The sequence below is a fragment of the Malaya genurostris genome, chromosome 1 (genome assembly GCF_030247185.1).
Source record: "Malaya genurostris strain Urasoe2022 chromosome 1, Malgen_1.1, whole genome shotgun sequence".
NCBI classification, from domain to species: Eukaryota; Metazoa; Arthropoda; class Insecta; order Diptera; family Culicidae; genus Malaya; species Malaya genurostris.
The window spans coordinates 77185840-77201291 of record NC_080570.1 but is presented as its reverse complement, the minus strand read 5'-3'; the positions used below and the strand labels follow the sequence as shown (position 1 = coordinate 77201291).

At 37.0% G+C, this 15452-nt stretch overlaps 1 protein-coding gene across 5 annotated transcripts in view; it reads left to right on the top strand.

The window, feature by feature from the left end:
* Window positions 1-15452, top strand: part of LOC131440515 (forkhead box protein O) — a 208514-nt gene that overhangs the window by 179537 nt on the left and 13525 nt on the right. Inside the window, exon 11 of one of the 5 annotated variants that reach the window (XR_009231397.1) lies at window positions 770-841. The exons of the other annotated variants lie outside the window; for them this stretch is intronic. The gene's annotated coding sequence lies outside the window, so the exon portion shown is untranslated. The remainder of the gene's footprint in view (window positions 1-769; window positions 842-15452) is intronic. 5 annotated transcript variants of the gene reach the window in all.

The window sequence follows — 15452 nt, the reverse complement described above, 5'->3', positions numbered from 1 at the left end:
CTTATTTTCGATACACTCATTACGATCCAACTGACACTAAGAATCCTTTCATGTCTAGGTTCGAACTCTTGGTTAAATGGTACAAACTACCATAACCAGGCGCGTCTACAGGGGGGTGTTTTAGGGGTTCAAACCCCCTCCGAAACTCAAAAAAGTATGATATTATGTAAACTCTTTTTTTCAAATAAGTAAAAAATAAAATGAATAATTTTCAACAAACGACTCCACAATAAAAAAATTTCAAATAATTATATAAAAATATCCATTTGTATGGAAATTGATCAACATGTTCTGAAACACCCCTCGAAATTTTTTTCTGGGTACGCGCCTGACCATAACCTTTTCAATTTAATATAGACCTAATGGGGCGACCATGCACGCTATATTAAATTTAGCAAAGCACGTTGTGTGCTAGACGGTGGTGTTTTCTTCTTCCGCGCCAGCACGTACCGATGCGTACCGGTTTTGCATCATTTTGTATGACAGTTTGAATTGTAATTCCGGAACCGGAAGTCGGATCACTGAAAAATTGTTTTTTCTATAATCTCTATACTACATATCCAATTTGTATGATATATTTTAAGCATAGCCCCTATTCTATTAGTTGATCATTTTCAATAAAAGTATTTTGTGAATTTACATCTTTTTTCATGCACATATTTGGAGTAGCAAATTCAACATAAAATTACTTTTCAATTCTATACGTTTCACTATAGTTTATATAATTTATATTTGACCCAAAATTTGTGCAATTTCTTTCCAATTTCAGAAATGAAAAAAATTGACTAACTTTAGATAAGTCCGCCTAGCAATCGATCCATCTCGGTTCCGCAACGAGCAGGTCAGTTTCACGTATCCGATCCCACAAGTGTAAAATCAAATTGCTCTAATAATAACAAAGTGTACACAATTATTTATCCTCATTTCCTCTGCAAATACCCTGATACCATAGCAGGATAAGTCAAGTATCTGATTTCCGTTTTTTCCATCCTGCTTTTTATGGTTTTCCTCCACTAGGTTCCGGAGATCGTTCTCCTGAGAGAGTGGCCACACAAACATTTATATTAGATTCAATTGATTCCTTGTTCATGGTGCCGATGGTGGCGCACCCGGTAGTACTAGTCGTTATGGAGCTCTACTTCTTTTACGTTGTGTCATTTTCCACATTTTTCCCGATCCTTGCACCAACCGTGACTAGAACATCGAAACGGAAGGAATATTGCTACTCGAGGACGGCTCGGACAATTGGGCAGCATCATCAGGATGCTTATTACGGCAATGCCATTTGGTCCATCCGTCTGTCCTTCTATCTGTCGTACATAAGACCGTGCGGAAGTTTTCGGAAAGGGGGAAAATATAGGAAATCACAGAGTAAACCCAGTCAACGGGCAGGACCGCCGGCCACTACCGCAATGCACGAAAAGGGAGAAAACTAAAGAACACCAGATAATATCATAAAAATTGGGTTCATTGAAAGGAAAAATTTATATTGTATTTTTATGCGATGATAGCTCAAGAGGATTGCTGTCTGCGCTTTCCTTTCAACACTCTTTTTCTGCTCAAGTGATGGTTATCTTTGTAGTTCAATGCTGTTTTTATACGTTGTCATCTTCCATAAATAGAAATATGTTCGATATGTCCATTATAACGCATTTATAGATATTTCAGCTTCACTTTGTAGGTCTTGGGGTTAACCGGATGATATCAATAAAAAATCATAAAGGCACAGTAATAACAAATGAAAATACTTCACACCTATGTTGTAGTGTTGAGAGGCACGCTCAATACCTGTTCTTCGTTGATCCTTTCACTCTCTATCAGTATCAGCCCTATATTATTACCTGCTCAAATATTAATAGAAACGTGATAAGTTTGTATCACAGTCAGTCTCACGAAACCCACGCCACTCATTGCGATATATTTTTTAATTTAAGAATAAGGCATCTTCTCGTCATGATTCCCGTCGATCCGAGCGTCGCGTAATGACATTCAATATTGTGGCTTTGTGAAAATTTAATTTTCCCGTTACATAAAAGAAATGAGGATTAGATGCCTACCGCGGTGCCGGTTGTTGACTGGAGTGCAACATATTTTCCACTTACTGGAACACCGTTCCCCATAATGGCTTAAAGTTGCTGCGTCCAATCAACGGAAACCCGAACGATGGTGATGAAAGAAACCGTTTTGAATACCCCATCAGAACGACAAGGGGTAGGAGGCCTACTTTGATTAATACTGCGGTGATACCTCATATCGAAACGAGAGCTTTTATTGATTGTTTCCGATACTTTTACGGTACTTGAAATAGAACAGACTGCGTGAAGAAAGTGGCACAAAAGAGTCCTGGAAATGCTAGCTCCATCCAGCAGCCCGCCTCCACATCGTTGCACGAGTGGATGATACTCGAGTTGGAAATCAGTGGGCGACGGACGTGAAAAGACGCAGTTGACAAACTGAATGCCACAAAGTTGTTAACGGTTTTGACATTCTTTAGCATCACTTTTCATCGCCAATCTATCTTCTCGCACTTGGTCGAGTTTTGTTATATGTCACTTTCGAGGGTGCTTTCCTTCCCAACCATTCGACAGAATGTTCCACCGAAGATGTTGATAATAATGGGGGAAGTCACTCGAGTTGTATCATCGCTGGGTCGTTTGTTGTAAAGTCATTTGTTCACACGATTCGCAATGAGTAAATTGGGGAAAAGAATTGTGTAAATACCCTGATTTAAGCAATTTACAGAAATTTGAAAACTCGTCACACTAAATTAGTTATCGAAAGATTTTAAAACTGCTTGATTTTTTGCTATCGTGTGTTCCGCCTTATATTTGCACCGTTACAATTATAGAACTGAAGCATTGAAATTTTGAATTCACACAATAATACCGTTTTCGTTATTGAACCTAGACACGGGTGACTCTGACTCTGAGTAAAACGAACACATGGTACGCGCCTAAACAACAACTCGTAAAAAAAGAAAAAATAAACAAACTCGCAAGGATGCGTAGTGCGACCCGAGAAAATTTTTAGAGCGAAACTACGCGATTGGAGTCTGATCTAGAGCGACCCCAGGTTGCTAAAACAAACATCTCAAAAGTTGTTTGGGCGACTCTGGGTCAGCTCTCGGGCTACTCTGATCAATAAACGAAAACGGTATAAATCAATTAGTACGTGGAATTATCAATATTCTGTATTCTGAAAAAGCATTTCAGTTTTATTCGTATTCACGTCGTCCAGTTATATCTCTGACATTACCCACCTGCCTATTTGTTATAATTATCAAAATAATCACAGCCGATGAATTCTGTAGTATTTTGAAATGTAATTTTTCGTTTTTTTTTCGTTCGTTCTCCATTTCTATACGAAATTGAACAAAGCACGCTGTTTGTTTCGTCCGTAAAGGTGTGGTGTTTTTTTTCGTATCAGCACGTACTGATGCGTAACTGTTTTGCATTGTCATTTTATACGACGGTTTGAAAGTTAGTTAGAAAGGCGATTAGTTGACACTAATCGCCGCAAAGTCGGATCTGGATGAAATTGCAGAGTATAATGCATGACATAATGATAATGAAAGCTTTAATTTGATTTAAAATTTGCGAAAATGGGTTGAACTCTTGCTGAGAAATTGAATTATTATCGGTGCATTTGGAATCAGAGACTAGTAGTTCAAAAATAGGTTTACATATATCCACCAACTAACATGATCTGTCAACTAGATGAATTTATCAGTTATATATTTAAAGTTAAAAAAACTTGCTCCTCGTTTCACTCGCTTGTGAAAAAATACTCAAGAAGAAAAATTTTCACTTTGAATAATATGATCAGTATCTAACGGGGAAAACAGATTGGAAAATTGACATATGAACACAATGATGTAATGAAAACCGCGAAAATGTTACCGCAGAGACGGGAGTCGAACCCGTAGCGAATTCCTAAGTATTGTTTTACCAATTAAACTACACTGCATATGAAAACACATGAAGAGAAAGTCCAATTGACTAGACGAAACTAAGCATGCTTCGCTGTACTTAGCCACCACGGTATTCACTTACGAATCAACGAAAACAAATTCAACAGAAACATATACAATGATCCGAGTCTATCTCTAGCCATCTACTTTTGCCACACGATACTGATTCGAGACTTTTTTTTGTATCTATTTCGCTATCTACGATGTACACACGATAGTTTCATGCACCGATTTCACTTTGGTTCAGCCAAATCTGAGAAAAGTGAGTGATTATTTTTTCCATTTTTTGGTGCATATCGCTCTGAAATTCCGGAACCGAAAGTCGGATCGGGATAAAATTCGATAGCAGCCTATGCACAGTGGTTTGAATCGACAAAAACGTTTACTTAATTCTCTAGCTGTTAAACCGTTGATTCGATATACATAAGGAGTGTATCGATAAGTAGTTAGCAACATTCAAACAGTTATTACTCTGAAATGGCTTAATTTTTGCAGCGTGTTTTGCAGTGACATGTTACATGTTACATGTCAATAACAGCTGCGCAATCGATTGGTTTCGGTACGGTTTATCGTTTCAATGATGAGTCGAATTAATCCGGAAACGCGAAAGAAAATTCTGCACACTTGGTGCTCAGAAAGTGGTGTCACGTACAACGAAATTGCAAAACGGGTGAAAGTGCATCACACCAGTGTCAAAAATGTTATCGAGAAGTTCGGTAAGACCCTTTCCATGAAGGATTTGCCCCGATCCGGTAGGAAAACGGGTCTCAGCCAGCCCGGCCGGGACTTAAAAGTGGTTGAGTACATCAGGAAAAACCCATCGGCGTCGACGCGGGATTTGGCCAAGCAGTTCAACATCAGCATCGGGATGATTCAACGGATCAAAGTTCGGAATTCTCTGAAAACGTACGAGAAACAGAAGGTGCCGAAAAAGTCCCTGGTACGGCATGTTCTGGCCAAAACAAGAGCGCGAAAACTGTATAACCGGATTCTACAGAATAAAGACGGATGCATCCTGATCGACGACGAAACCTACGCCAAGGAAGACTCTCGAGCGCTGCCCGGACCGCAATATTATACGAAATTGGTGTTCCAGGACCTGGACGACACTGACACCACGGTGGCGATGGAAAAGTTTGGGCAGAAGGTGTTGGTCTGGCAAGCAATTTGTACCTGTGGTTTGCGGTCGTAGATTTTCTTCACGAAGGGCACAATTAACGCCAAGGTGTACGAGGAAGAATGTATGAAGAAGAGAACGCTGCCACTGCACAAAAAGCATAAGACTCCTCCTCTCTTCTGGGTGGATTTGGCTTCAGCCCACTACGCCAACTCTGTTCTACAGTGGTTGTCAAAAAATAATGTGCAATTCGTGGAAAAGGACATCAACCCACCGAAGTGCCCGGATCTCCGGCCAATTGAAAGGTATTGGGCAATTGTCAAGCGGCACTTTCGGAAGGAAGGTACAGTGTCCCAAAACATGCAGGAGTTAAAAAAAACTGGACAGCTGCCACCAAGAAAGTCACAAAAGTAACTGTGCAGAATTAAATGAAGAATGTCGAGTCCAAAGTGCGAGCGTTTCGCAAAACTAGGGTTTTCTTCAATATAATCAGTGAAATTCATAAAAATGTAATTTTTTTTACAATATATCGAAAACAGATGTCAAAATATGTTTTTTTTTCGCTTTTTTATTCAACAATCAATGTTGCTAACTACTTTTCGATACACTCCTTAGTTCTTTTGGAGAACTCATTCACAAAAATATACCTCGTGATTGCATCAAAGATAAATAATAAAGACATGTACGTGCTTATAAATATTTTGAAATGTGTGGTTCGTTCCCGGTACCTTCTGAAATGACCGCACTCACCGCTTGGTGGAGCGCGAGATTAATTGCATTGTTATCATTTCAACCAAAGTATGCCATAAAATCTCAATATATACAAATGAGCTACCGAATCGAAAGAGTTCTCACGGTTTGACATTTGCATTATGTATGATGGGAACTCAGCAGTGCAACCAATTTATCACCATTGGTGCCAGTTTCACGGAGGATCGTAGATGTGCGCCAAAACAAGATCGTGACTGTCATGTCTGGAAATTCGTTTGTGATAATGCGCAAAGCCTACTGCGATAAAAGTTCATTTCAACAGCTTTTTTCCCTTAAGAGATAGAAAACCAATGTCTTCTACAAAGTTTTAGAAATTCTAACGAGAAAAAACTTTGCCGAAGAAGATAAAGGTCTAACGCATATAGTTTCGGATAGGGTAAGGGCTCCCTATTTCATCTCATTTGTAAGGACGTCGCCTTCAAACCCCGATTTAGCCACTAAAATCACTGTAACTATTTCATATTACTGCTTCATTCGCCTTGCTCCACGTTGAAAATTGATTCACATTTCTTTAAAATTTAACTAATATTTATAAAACAGCTAAAAACACTAATGATGTTTTCAGTACTCTGCTCCTAATTTCATCTCAATGGATTTTTATCCATCCTATCGTTGATCTTTTATTCATCCTATAAATTAGCAATGGCGACAGCAATCAAAACAAAATATTCCACTATTACACTCTCACCCGTATTCGCATGGCTGCCAGATGGCTGACTAAACGTTGCCAGCTGGAAAAATATGGCTTGCAGACATTCTGGTGACCGACTGCCTTACCGCTGCCAGATATACAACTCAAACGATACAACCGTACCCACCAGGATTTTTCCACATTATTATTATTGGTAAAAAAATTTACTCGTTGAATTATCTAATTAATGGGGCAATGACTTACGGAGATCTAAAGAACTATCTTTTAACATCATTTTATTAGTGAAAACAGATAGAACAGATATAGACTTTCTATGCAACGGAATACATATTTTCTATGAAAATAACTGGCATCTCTGTGCACAGCCGATGAAACACACACACACACTTCACAGCGTTATGTTGGCGTATAGCGGAATGAAACCAGTGCTACTAGATTTGCCACAATGGTTATTTCATTAGTATTTAACACGCTCTTTGTGGTAATATTTGAAGCCAAAACAAATTTATTTCAATATTAATATCAATAATATAATTAAACTAATGTCAAGAATACCAAAAACATACTTCTTGATAATAATTTGAAGAAGAAAAACAATTTATTTTTTGTAACAACATGAGATAATTTGGCAACTTTGCGAAACCAAATGAGATGAAAACAAAGCGCAATCAAGTGAACTAAGTGAAAAACTTTCATCTCATATTTTTAAAGACTTTTATTGTTTGTCGGGTAATTTTTGAAATTTTAAATCGTTAATTAAACAAGTGGCAAGTGAACATTACTAATTATGAAGCCATTCAGCATTCAATGGTAGTGTAATTTTGCGAAATAGTGATCATGTTTTGAGACTAATCGATTAGTAGATATTCAGAAACATGACGAACTGTAAATCTTGAGACGAAAATGTGTCCTAAATTGAAAAGTGAGTTTATTTTATATGAAAAAAACGATCACCGAAGAATTTAAAACCATTTCTTTCAATAGGAAAGTGTGACAATAGCTTTTCAAATCATTTTAAAACATTTCACAGTTTGCTTCCGGTAGGTTGTAAAATATTATTCATGTTCAAAGTTATGAGGTGAAGGGATGAGATGGAAATAGGAGCTCAGATGAAATAGGGAGCCGTTGCCCTATATGAAGCATTTTCGATTGAAACCACTTAAAATAAATTTTTTGTACATAACTTTTTTCGCAATTATTTTTAGTGTCTACTATGTTCGAGACAATTACTAAAAACGTTAAATTACACATTTTTTAATGCTGTGCACGGTTTGGCCTGTTTCCTAAAAAGTTATTTAACATTTAAACTTTTATATACACTAACTTTAACTACTAATAGGAAGCAGGGTCGCAGACCAAAATGCACATACATATACTTTTTGGAAAGCTTAAATCAAGTAATATAAAGTTACGAAGTGTGTAGGGTGGCCTTTTTAAATTGTGTGAATGAGACAACAAAGTATAGAGTGCGTTTTTGACCATTTTCTTAGGAAATACGTACATTAATAAAATTGTTTATCTTCATATCACGCGTTATTTGTGATATCGACCGAGTTACCTTAAGGCAAAAACTTTTGCAAGAAAGTGCAGCCCAGGTATACAAAATAGAGCCATCGTTTTAACACCAGACGAAAGAGAAGACTTTTCACTATAGCTTACTATTGTGACTAACTCTCAGCGAGTACCGAGTTTTTCGGAATTCATCTTCAAAGTGAATGTTGATAGATGTCTTATTGACCGTTATCACAAAAAAATCGCGAGATATTACCGACTCTAGTAGAAAATGTAATAGATTTGAAGTAAGGCAACAGATTAGTTACAAATTCCCTAAAACCAAACAAACTTGGTTTTGTTAATTGTCATTCTTTATTCTTAGTCTGTGCACGTTTTTATACTCGAGTTCAGACATTTTTTCGTTAATGTCTAGACTCATAATTTACATAATTTGATTTGATACTTTACCGTGTACGCCTGTATGTAACGTTGAACCACTCAAGCATTTTATTGTAATATTATCATCGACCAAATGCTCCAGCATTTGTATTATCAACCAACTCTTTTGTGTTCTTAAAAATAATATGCAGTGCTGCTCTCACCAACACCAACAGTGCATATTTGGAGCAGGAAATTTAATAGAAAGTTACTTCACTGTGCTTCATTTTTCAATATACTTTAAAAATTAAAATAATTTTCAAAAGAAAATGCTTCATATATAATAATAACTTTTTGCATTAGTCCATTAGCTTTTTCGGCAAAGTTTTTTCTCGTTAGAAGTTCTAAAACTTTGTAGAAGACATCGTTTTTCTATCTCTTAAGGGAAACAAGTTGTTGAAATGAACTTTTACCGTAGTAGGCTTTGCACATTTTTTATTGTGATGAAATCACGAGGTATATGTTTGAGAATGAGTTCTCAAAAAGAACTATGTATATCGGATCAACGGTTTAACAGCTAGAGAATCAAGTTCACGTTTTTGTCGATTCAAACCACTGTGCTATGGGGCCATTAGACCTTCCATTTTAATCTGAGTTTGTGAGAACCGGTTCAGCCATCTCTGAGAAAATTGAGTGACATTATTTGTCACATACACACAGACAAATGTAACTTATCGAAACTTCAAGATGTTCTGCAATGTTTTTAGAACTGTTCTTTATGTTAGATATTTCCAGAAAGATTTTTAAACATATTAAAATCGTTTGTGCAACTTATCACTTTTAAGTTTTACTACAAAAAATATCATTGTAACACAACTTTAAGTATATCAAAAACAATTGTGCAGCAAACCACCAACTTGCTCATGTTGCACTAGCAGTTATAGAAGTTTTGCTAAGATTTTCACATCATAATGTTAAAAGAAAGTAAATAAATCTTTTGTGGAAGTGAAATAACACATGGATCAATAAGTCCCGAGACTAACAATGGAAACAACATTTTTTTTGCAAAATTTTTTTTATTCATCAACATAATCACCTTTTAGGGTGATACAATGGTTTCAACGATTTTCCAATTTTTCAATACCATGTTTATAAAAAAAATTATCTTTCGCTTCAAAATAAGCTTCAGTTTCAGCGATGACCTCTTCATTTGAGCCAAATCTTTTTCCCTGGAGCATTTTTTTAAGATCATCAAAGAACCAGTAGTCACTGGGGGCTAAATCTGGCGAGTATGGGGTGTGGGGAAGTAGATCAAAGCCCAATTCGTTCAATTTCGCCATTGTTTTCATCGACTTGTGGCAGGGTGCTTTGCAGCAATCGCGGCATCCACTTGGAAAAAACCTTTTTCATGCTCAATTTTCCATGAAGGATAGTAAATACACTTCCATATGATATCTGTGTCATCTCAGCAATCTCACGGAGCTTCACTTTACGATCTTTCATTATAATTTTTGTCACTTCACTCACATTTTCCGGTGTAACGGCTTCCACAGGTCTACCAGAGCGTTCCGCGTCATTTGTGTCGGTACGACCACGTTTAAACTCGGCGAACCACCGACAAATCGTTGCTTTTGATGGACAAGAGTCCGGATAACATTTTTCCATCCATTGTTTCGCTTGCACGGTGTTTTTACCCATTAAAAAACAATGTTTTATCAAAACACGAAACTCGGTTTTTCCATTTTTTAAACAAACTACAAAACGACTTTACTCCAACCTCGATAACTCAGCTGTTTCTGGTCGGATCGGCTTAAAATTTTGACCCGTTTCAAGCAAAGGTTAGTACTCTAGAAAGACGTAGTTACTGGTTTACTACGAGCGCCATCTCTGATTTAGTCTCGGGACTTATTGATCCATGTGTTATGTGAGCGAATGACATTCTCTGCAAGGTAAAAAATGATGAATATTGCAAGGTAAAAAATCATAAATTTTTGGGTCAGTGTGTGCAGTTATCTTCATTAAAAATATGATAATAAATTCAAAAGTTGAAAATCAAAAACAAATTGTGCAGGGTGTGTTTGAAATGAGCTAAAAACTTACAGACATGAGAATAGTATCATAAAAATAGCAGAAATATAGCTTAACATACGCAATGAAAACAAACTCAATCAAAAAACTTGTATATGGTTTGCTCTTTGCTGAAATAATGAGCAGAACTATCATCACTTTTGAAAGATATTCAACGGAGCTTATTCCGTGGGTATTTATCACCGCTTAAATAGCTTGTTTGTGAAATTCCAGCACATTTCAGGCGAATAAATATATGTTTCATCTCAAGAATGTAGTTCCTTGTCGATTCATCACAAATATACGAACGATTAAAACAATATTTAGAATTATCAGTTTTTCATAATTCATGTTCGAGAAATGAGCAGTTGTTTTGTAAATCAAATGTGAAACTTATTCATTCGAAATTTTGTTTGTTTCGATTTTGTAAACATCAATTCAATATTTGCTTACATGACATTGTTTTTTCGCTGTTATAGCTGCATTTTCAATGGAACATATGTATGAGTTTCACAATTAATTTTCCAAGTTTATTTGAACGTTCGTAAAAACATATAGATTCAAACGGAACTCATAAAGTTACATATTCGATTTCTCTCTAGCTTATATCACTGATTGTCGATCATAGGAGATTTGTCATAATATAGTACGAATTACACAGTTAACATTCGTAACACCGGAAGAATTTAAAAATTGCGTTTTTAAAGTAACACAATAGTTCCCAAAGCGATAATAGTAATATATACTAAGTTGATAAGTTGCATAATCAGTATGGAAACACGGGACAGTAACCTAACGTGCTACTTGGGTTGTGTGATGGTTAGAATCGAATTTGTTGGAAATCTACAAAAAAAAACCTGTCAGTATGACAACTACAAAAATACAATGCCATTCCCGTACCGTAAACCCACATAGCCTTTGATCCACTTCAAACTCAGACAAGAACGACAACGACTCACACTTCCGACGGTGTATGATTTTACGTCCCCCTTCGGCAGGCTGGATGTTCACACAGCTCTCAATCTGCCGCACCCTCGTCGTTATTTGTCTTCATCTGTTTCAATGGTGATGATGAAGTGTGGCCACAGGAGCAATGTCGGAGTATGGCATAGTTGCTCCCGGTCGACAATACAGGCGAAACATCCCAGTGTGTACACGTGGTTTATTTATTCTTCAGTAACCGGGAAGGGCGGACTGGTATCTTTGCGGTAAGGTGGAATTTTTATTCAATAAAAAGTGATTTGAACTTTTTTTCTGCTTAACTTTTCTTGGCCAATGCCATGGGTCTCGCATGGATGTTCTTGTTTCCAGCACTTCGTGGAGCAGTTATCAACGTCTTCATCTTCATCAGTATCGCAACGACTGGAAGAAAAACCAACGAGAACTGCGACGCTTCCTTTAGAAGCGATTACCTACCCTCCTTCGTGATGATTTTTTTCTTCATTTTTATACCATGCTGCAGGGATTCTTCGCCAGAAAGACAGCACCGTTTTTTATCTCGCCCTGCCGCCGGCTAATTCGATAAATTTAAAATTTATGGTGACAGATTGTTGTTATAATAATTTAATTATGTTTACTTCCAAAGGTGACAGTAAAATCTTTCCACTGGCGGGGAAACTTTGAACGACTCGAATTGATTGGCTGTTGGTTATTTAATGGGCAACTTTTCATATTCAAATTGAAGACAGTTTAATTCAATCTGGATCAAAGTTGATGTCCCAAATTGGACTGTCTGGAGTCAGTGTTTTTTTCGTCCAACCAACCTAACGAATGCTAATCATCTGTGAAGCGCAAATACTTGAGTTGGATTTAAATAGAATGTCATTTTTCCTGATAATTGACATACTCTGGCATCTAATCACGTCTATGGAATGTTGAGCAGCAGTTATTAGCTAGGTATTTTATTATTTCTCGTTCATTTGGTTGGTGCAAACAAAGTTTACTCACAAAAAAACGATAGATTTCTTCATCGAATGTATATGAACAATTCCCATTTATTTGAGATGGCTTGATACCCGAAGTCCCGGGTTGGCGGTTCAATGCATACGGCGCTGATCTCACAAGCCAGTTGTCTTATGTTCGAGCCCCAACCTGGAAGGATTCATAGTGTCAGTAGGATCGTAGTACTAGCCATGCAATGATTCTGTACACTAAGAATCGGCAGCGAAGTCTGTTGAAACAGAAAGGTAAAATTCCACAAAAGGAATGAAATGCCAAGACTTTGCTTTTGATTCCCGAAAAATCAAGCCCTAAAAATTGTGATGTTTCATCCACGATATACGAGGTGTGAATCTTGAAGGTAAATGAGTTCAGAATGTGAGAATCTTGCGGGATGAGCGAATCGAACAAAAAGTAGTTGAACTAGATCAGGTGACCCAACACAATTAAATGAAACAAAAAAACTGCATTTAGAAACGGGTATTCGAACCCCGACGCAAAAATGAGCTCGGGCTCGGTTCAGGTTCGGGTTTAGAATTGGGTAAGATTAAATATTTTTATTTTGATCGGATACAAGTTGGGTTCGGGCTGGGAACAAAATATCGAGTTCGGATCGGATTTGAAAATTTGCATACCCGACTATGTTTAGCTTTCACCATGTACAAAACATATCCAATTGCTTCTGAAGAAGTTGGCCATTAGTTTAACTCCGTATCTGGTTGAAAGTATTCATGTCGTCGGCGAAAGAGCAACATTGTTCCTTGATCAAAATAGTAATCGTTTCAAAACATGCACAACGTGTGTTGCTAATGGTAAGTTGGTTGATCGTCATTGATCATTTGGCATGAAAAAAAAGTGTGATCTGAAATAAACAACTCGAAAAGCTTTGACACAACACTCAAATACGAAATTTCTCGCACATGTACATTCATTGCAGTTGCTAGTGGATTTAAAGGTTAAAAGCGTTTCTGGAACAGGAGTACTGGGTTTAAATTTTAATCCTTGTACTTGGTTGAAATTTTTAGTTTCTGCAGTTTCGGTGTAGGGTTTACTGTAGTAAAGGAATTGTTCACGAAACTGACATGTAATCAGTTGGTTATCGCAGGTAACCAGCGATGCACTTGGATGCCTAAATAAATATAGTAATGTTTTAGCAAAAGTTTGTTTATTTTATTCTACCGGGTAAATACCCACGACTTGGACTTAACACTACCCATCAAATTCTGTACAACACGCCATCTGTACGCCATGTTTCTTACACAGTCTAATCCACTCTTTCTTCAAATCCTTGCCGTCATAATCGCCGAGATTTTTTTCTATTTGACGAAGAACTGACGAGTTTGGCGGATTGAACTTCGGTACGGTACGAATACAATACCGTTGGCTCATACATTTCATCAACGGTTTCGTGTAACGGCACAATGCCAGTTCCGGCCAAAACAGAGTGTCACCGGAGAAAGTGCACTGGCGTTTCTGAAGGAATTCGTCTTTGTATATTTGGTTATTGATGTTGTCTGTCGTTATGAACAGCTCGGTGAGTTTACCGCATCTGTCAGACCAAGTACTTCTTAGCAAATTATTCGATTTTCTTTTTTCGAAACTCCTCCCGAACATCGAAGCGGGACTTGTTGATAATAAACTTCAGGCCGAGGATTTGCTTTGTGTCCACTTCAATGTATGTCTCGTCGTCCATTACATGCATTTCAGCGTCACCAACTACTCGCGACACAACTTCCTGGCGCGAGATTTGGTCATGATATTCTTTTTATAGGCTCGGTTAGACCCCTTATTTACCTTGAAGACATGAAGTGCGACCCGCTTCGTTGTCTGTTGGATGAACCAGACAGGCAAATGGACGCTTTGGTTCCGCTGCCAGTTCGCCACGGGGTCGTCTTGGTATCGTTGAACGATTTTACTACACGGAATACAGTCTAACGAACTGTCGATTTCCAACTGTTTCACGATACGCCTACGTCAGTTCCCTTTCGTATGTCATTTAACACAGACTTCGTCCAACTGAAAAAGAAATCAAAGTTTTGGTTGAAGAATCAATGCACTAACATCTAAAAAAGGTGCACGTGATACAGTTAAACAAATCTAACAGTCGGGCCAATAAGTGAGTTTTCAGGATTTGTCTTCAGAATTTGAGTCTTTATTGTGAAAACTGGTTGGATTTTTTTTTCATTCAAAATATTTTCCTTGGGAAAGAATAATTTTTTCCAGTTGTTTAGAAAATGTATGAGCTCCAATTAAAAAAAAGTCTCCTCTTCTTCTGTGTCCAATAAGCAATGAGTATATTTTCAATTCCTTTTATTAAAGTGGCAGGCAAATAGTGCTAAGTAATTCGACTCGCAGGTCAACAAATTTTATTGACATATATAACTTTTAACTGAATAAACTACTAAACATGGATTTTTTCATTATCAATCCACGCACACAAAGTCAACTTTTATCATTTAATCTCTAAAAAAACGACTACGATGCAGTACTGCTTTCTTCGCCGAATCTAATAAGGTTGCTTGACAAGCTTACCTTAGCTGAAGTAGCTGAAATAGAAAATAAAGTTAAACAACTGTTCCATTTGTTTCTAGTTTTGGAGTGCCTTCAAAAAACCATTTAGAATCTTTAGTATTTTCATTCTACTTCAACGACTTATTCATATTCCATTAGTAGAAGTTTTATCATCTCTCGGAAATTCATAATATTTGGTACAATCTTCCCTCAACGAAAAATATAAGACCCGTACTGTTTTGAATTTTGTAGTCCATTTCTACGTCACTTTTTATCCATTGAACCGATTTTTTCTAATTATCTGACATGTTGAATTTGTTATACTTCGTATATTATTATATATACTAGCTGACCCGTCGAACTTCGTCTCTCTCAAAAATTATTTGTTCGAAATTATGTTTTAGGACAGCAGAATTGCCAAACGACTAAGTAGTTAACGTTTATCTTCATTATTTTTCTGATTACTTATCCTACAATCAACGGAATTCGACACACATTCGCTTTAGCTAAAAAAAAGCAATATCACCAAAAATTAATGTGAGAATGTGAAATAC